The following is a 6,499-nucleotide window of genomic DNA, read 5'->3' on the forward strand; positions in this document are numbered from 1 at the left end:
AGAACACAATAGGTTTTTAGGAAAGGTTCGACACTTGTACAAAATTTTTGTACAGTGGAACTGGTACGATATTCCTAGGACCAACCAACACCCACAATGCGACTAGCGAACTCATTCATGAACTCAAGAGAAGTCAAGTACTCTTAACGATGGCTTTCCCATCTTTCCTCTTCACCTGCCTTATATGCTTATAATTTTGACTCAAGGCGTTCCGCTTTCTCCTGGAAATTGGCCTTTTCAATTTTGAGATGCTCTAACTCTTTAGTGAGAAATCTACTTTTGAGTCTTGAGCTTTTAACTTCTCCTGTAGCTGTAATAGCTCAAAATTCTGAGAAGCCAATTCTTGAGCTGAATACGGAGATATAGGGATTGAATTATGAAATTGTTCTAGGATAGAAGATCTGAGAGTAACATCTAAGATAGCCTTATTTTTCTTGGCTACTTCAACATTCAACTGAGAGGATAGGCTCTGTAGTTGTAGTTCCAAAGTCTTTTTCTCTTCTTCTTTAACCCCTAACAGCTGGCGATGATGCTGCAAAACCTTCTCCAAATGTAACACCCCACCCTCCTCACTACTAGACTGTGAGGGCGGAGCGCTACTGGACTACTAACTTTACTTAACTATCCTTGTTCACATGTTGATAGAAATTCCTAAAACTCTCAGAGAACTCAAAACATACAATTAACTAGCAGCGGAAGACTAAATGACTCATCTAATACATTCTTAATAAATGACAATCTTAATAAATTCTTATGCTAGGTCCCAAGGCTTCTATAGTCCAAGCATCACACATCCATCCGCACCTCCTTGTCGCCTTCCTTTGCTATAACTTTTCCTTTCCTTTATCTGCAGTAAGAGGAAAATGCATTTATAAGCAAAATTGCTTAGTAAGTGCTATCTAACTCACAAAACTCGAGTATGCATGTAAGATGGAAGAAATCTAGAAACTAAATGCTCATCTAATAGCAAACGAAACATAGCATACTGAAATACTAAACATGTAAGCAAATCTAAACAACATGTCAGCATATAAGAAAGCTAAACTTGCTGAATTTTAAACTTATGTGAAGCTTATTTCTTTTGTTTGAAAACTTATACTTTAATACTTCCAAATAATAATCAACTTTCTTCTAGGGGCCGGCAACTGTACTTGCTATGTGCGCATCCCTAACTAGACCCGAGATAGCTGGTCCCGAATCTAGTAGGGTTTACTAGGTTATCTAAACCTAGGGACGACTTTCGGAGCCCAACCCAAGGACAACTGAGAGTCCAGCACAGTGCCACTGATAAAAGTAAAATATTGATTTATAAGATGATTTATCTTAATTACTTCTTCTTTAAATGCCTTGGCATTTTAACGAGCACCTTGTGTGCCAAAATCCCTAAAGTCTTGACTTTGGGATCTACTTAAGGCCTTGGCCTTTTTCTTTCTTTTCTTTATCTTTCTTATACTTGTTAATACCTCTAATAAAAGAATGCTTCTTTAAAAACTGAAATGTTTAAACAAATTCTAACTTTGAAATGCATAAACAAAAATCTGCATACTATGCTAATCAAAATTCTACATACTATTGTAATCAAGATTCTGCATTCTATGCTATACTATTTCTGCATACTATGCAAACATAAATTCTGTACTATAATACTTAACCAAACTGCACTATAATCTTTTTCTTTAAAAATTGCATTATAAGTTCCACCAAAAATCTGCACTACAAGTTCCACCAAAAATCTGCACTATAAATTCCACCAAAAATCTGCACTACAAGTTCCACCAAAAATCTGCACTATAAACATTAAAGAAATCTTGTAAGATATCGTAAAATTAAATAATAAATATTATTGGATGAAAATTCTTATTGGATTTTTCCAGAATTTTTAGAAATTTTCTGGGAATTTTTCGGAGCTCGTAAGACGGGTTTTGAGGGGATTAATTACGGGTACGGATAAAGCCTGTTTGGGATACCCGTTTAAGTGAGGAATTGTTTATATTATAAATTCCATTTTGTTTTCTTTTTATTTCCCAAACGCCCGAACCCGAGCCTTCCTCCTCTCTTCCCCGATCTCCCCTCTCTGCCTTCTCTCTCTCTCTCGCGGGCGAATTGGAGGCGACGGGAGCAGAGCTTCTCCTTTGGCGATCATCCTCGTTCGACGGAGCTTGCTGGAGCACGGCGGAGCCTAGATCTTCTTCGGCCGAGGGGTTCTGTTCGGTGAGTTATGCGGCCGAGTGTCGACAGCGAGGCGGCTAGGGCACGACAGGTGCTCGATCCGTGTCATCTCTAGCCTATCGACCCTTCGTTCTTCCTCCACGAGTTGTTCACAGAGCGTTCCGCGTCTCCCTTCTCGTTGGATTTGGATCGAGCGACGCCACCGAGGAGTGATCTTAGAGGTAAGGCATCGTCGGATCTTTGGTGGATTCAAGGTTTAGCTAGGATAGGTTTCTTCTCTGTATTGACCCTTTCTTTTTCGGACCTGTGCCCTAGGTTTCAACCTTCGACTCCGATCAATTGGGGTTGCACGGAGCTGTGTCTGGTGTTGTGCTTTGGTCCAGCGACTCATCTGGTTGCTAGTGGAAATGATCTTGGCAAAGGATCAACAGAAGGGGGGCTGTGAGGAAGAGGTAAGATTAGGGTGTTGTGATCTTTGATTTCCATTGTTTGAACTCTTCACTTGATCCGATCCAATGAGATGAGGTGGAGTGTTCATTGTGGATTAGGAGGTTGGATTGAAGGGGGCAGCATGTTTACTAGGGTTTCGGTCAGGAGTTTCCAGCAGCCTACAATTCCAGCTCTTCAACTGTGGGTCAACAAAATTTCATCCGGTTTTAGGTGAGTTTTTGAAGGTTTATTACATGTCTATGTTTGAGATGATTAGGGTGATGTAGGTTGAGTTGATTATGGGTTTGATAAGTTGGTTTGGACGAATTATTGTGGATTAAGGTTAAAGTTTTACTTCTAGAGGTGATTTCATTTCTACATTGGTTTGGATTAGTAGAGATGGGTTGTAGAAATTTAAATTCAAGTTGTATTGGATTTGGATCATTAGGTAGAGTTAAATATGATTGTTATTGGTATGTGTTGGATTAAATGATGGATTATGTAGGGTGGATGAATATCATGATTTCATGTTTGTCATTGGGATCATTAGATTGATTATTAGGTGTGGGATGTTTAGTTTATGATTGGAAGGATTTATGATGAGTTGGATTAGTGTTTGATTGATGATGAATTATGTGAGTTGGATTTAAGATGTGTTGATTTGGGGGATTGATTAGAGACCTTATTTGAGTAGGTGATCCTATTGGGTTAGGAATTGTATTTAGCTATTTAATTCATATGAGTTTAGCGAAATAAAATATATATTAATCTATGCAGGATTTTGATTCGAGGCAAGCATCTCGACGTGGGGGCTATATTTGGCACGATCTATATCTAAGGCGGGTATTTCTTCCTTGGCCTCTATATAGTTTTTCTTGATCTTAGTGCATGGCTATTGTGTGATGGTTTAGGCTGCTTTATCTTATATCATGATCGGTTGTTGTTTTTCCTGCATGATACTTATGCTTGACCCTTGTGATGATCTATTTAATTCATATACAGTCTCCACTCTTGATATCTACTCTGTTGTGATTACACGTGTAGAGTATGTCTTGTAGGGTTTGTAGGGTTGTTAGTATTACCATGCTGATTGGGTATATGATGTGGACTGTACATAGATGGGTATGTGTTATAGGAGTCATCTAGTTGACCGTGCATTTACATGTGGTGTGTACATACGTATTTGTCATGTACCTTTGGAGGAGTTGTGTTGATTGTATGTTTAGAGTATATACACATGTTTGTTGTATTGTTAGTGGAAGATACATGTTGATTGTACTTATCTTTTGTGTACATGTGTCTGGTGGAATTATTGGAGTTTTGGTTGATTATACATGTGTAGTGGGTACATATGTTCGGTGGGATACGTGGAGGTATCATGTCGATTATACTCATGTTGGAGGTATTTATGAGGGTTGGGATTGTTGCATGGATGATGATTATATATATATATCATGTTCATCATTCATTGCATCTGATGACCATTGTCTCCCTTGTGGTGAGAGAGTCATCAGTTGGTTTGGTTTAGCGCCGCACACTCGGCCACTCATGGGTAGTGGTAGCTAGAGTAGTTGCCGCTCGTCCTGTCGTGCCACCCGGTCACGAGGTTTAGTGAGATCCGGCGTTGTGAGCAGTCAGGGACCCTGATGCTATTTAGCTATATAGCTATTAGCGGACTGTCCGCCTCGACCACTATATAGTGGGCTGGAGGGTAGTACAGTCGTCACAGACCCAAGCCTCTCGGCCATACAGGGGTCGTGGTGTTCGGAGAGGTGGCGGGGGTGACCATGGAGCATGCATGCACTTTTGCATATGATGCACGGTGCATCTGGGGGTTATATTTGCATACATGCCTAGTAGATACTAGTTGCATGTGATTGTCGTTGTTGCACTTGATTGAGATATGGTTGTTGCATTTGGTTGCCATACTGCATACATGTCATTTATTTTACATGTATATGCAGTCGTATCTATATTGCACAGGTGTCAGGGGTATATCTGTTGCAGATCCGGTGAGTTTACTGATCATTGTACCATGTGTCGATTCCAGATTGGGTATGTATCTGTCATTATGTTAGTTGTGGTTTGTACAGTTTATGTCAGGTTATTATGTCAGGTATGTTCAGATGCATTGATTATGATAGTATGATCATGTTCTTATTCCCTACTGAGACTGTATACTTGTGATCTCCATGTTGTTTATGGACCATGCACTATCTTTTCTATTACCCGCTGAGTTACCTATACTCACCACCGCATGTATACATTTATGTTTTCAGGTAGCCTGTAGATGGTTGGTGTCGCTCGGAGTATCCTGTCTGCCGGGTCCTACGTCACATCCGAAGATCGCGCTTGCTTTCTTTGTATATTCTTTTCTTATTTTTGGCATTGTATTTGTGTATAGCCATGTGGCTATCTTATAGTTTTGGTGTTGTATTTGTGTTTAAGCCGTGCCGGCATGCATTGTATCTATTTGTCTTGTGTGGGCTTTCCGTTTTCGTTTTTCCGCTGTGTTGGTTTTTGGTACAGCCGTGTAGGCTGTTTTATATATAACTGCGTGGTTGTGATTGTTTCATTCCAGCCGTGTGGGCTGTTATTATAACTGCGTGGTTGTGTATATAAATATTCCAGCTGCATGTGGCTGATGTATTTTGCTTGTAGTGATGCTTCAGATTGTCAGCCGTACAGAGGAGATGCTGTCGGATTTTTGTCTGGCAGAGACTCCTTTGGGGCGTGACAAATCTGCACCATAAACTCTTAAGAAATCTGCACTACAAGCTCTAAAGAAATCTACTCTAAAGAAATCTGCATTTTAAGCTCTAAGAAATCTGCACTACAAGCTTAATTAAAATCTGCACTATAAGCTTACATAAAAATCTGCACTATAAGCTTGATTGAAATCTGCACTATAGGCTTAATTAAAATCTGCAGCTATAAACTTAATTAAAATCTGCACTATAAGCTTAATTAAAAATCTGCACTATAAGCTTAATTAAAATCTGCACTATAGGCTTAATTAAAATCTGCACTATAAGCTTACATAAAAATCTGCATTATAAGCTTAATTAAAATCTGCACTATAGGCTTAATTAAAAATCTGCACTATAAGCGCTTCTTATGCTTCGAATTCAAGAAGAACAAAGGTCCGAAACTACTCCTACTGCAGGTGAGAAGCACTTACCTTGCTTCTTGGACTCACAACCGAACAAAAAGGGCTTCTAGGACCTTGGTAGTTGATGCCCTAACTCCCTTTCGTTTTCTGCCCGAGCTCCGCCATCGTACGCAGAAGAGAAGGAGAGAATGGTTTAAGTCACAGGAAAACAGAGCATCAACTTATCCCTTTTTATAACTTAATATTTCTGTTAACTCCTTAAATAAATTCGCTATCTTTTCTAAACAGACAAATCCAACATCAACTTATCCCTTTTATAATCCAATATTCTATTAATTATCTTAAATAAATTCGCTACTTTTTCTAAACAAACAAATCCAACATCAACTTATCCCTTTTATAATATTCTGTTAACTATCTTAAATAAATTCGCTACCTTTTCTAAACAAACAAATCCAAGATCAACATATCCCTTTTATAATCCAATATTCTACTAACTATCTTAAATAAATTCGCTACCTTTTCTAAACAGACAAATCCAATATCAACTTATCCCTTTTATAATATTCTGTTAACTATCTTAAATAAAATCGCTATCTTTTCTAAATAGGCAAATCCAAGATCAACTTATCCATTTTATAATCCAATATTCTATTAACTATCTTAAATAAATTCGCTACCTTTTCTAAATAGAAAAATCCGTTTGCCCACCTGGTCAGTCGGGTTTTGACCGAGTCAAAGGTCGTGGGTTCAATTCTCGGCTTGGACATTTTTTTGTCGAAACTTCCT

General features: G+C 38.7%; 1 long non-coding RNA gene across 1 annotated transcript; it reads left to right on the forward strand.

The window, feature by feature from the left end:
- Positions 1-2,323: 2,323 nt before the first annotated feature.
- LOC122000158 lies at positions 2,324-3,438 on the forward strand. Its single transcript, XR_006116986.1, has 4 exons — positions 2,324-2,390; positions 2,485-2,621; positions 2,718-2,829; positions 3,376-3,438. It is a non-coding gene; the product is annotated as an uncharacterized LOC122000158 (long non-coding RNA).
- Positions 3,439-6,499: the final 3,061 nt, after the last annotated feature.

Source organism: Zingiber officinale, chromosome 7A (genome assembly GCF_018446385.1).
Source record: "Zingiber officinale cultivar Zhangliang chromosome 7A, Zo_v1.1, whole genome shotgun sequence".
Taxonomy (NCBI): domain Eukaryota; kingdom Viridiplantae; phylum Streptophyta; class Magnoliopsida; order Zingiberales; family Zingiberaceae; genus Zingiber; species Zingiber officinale.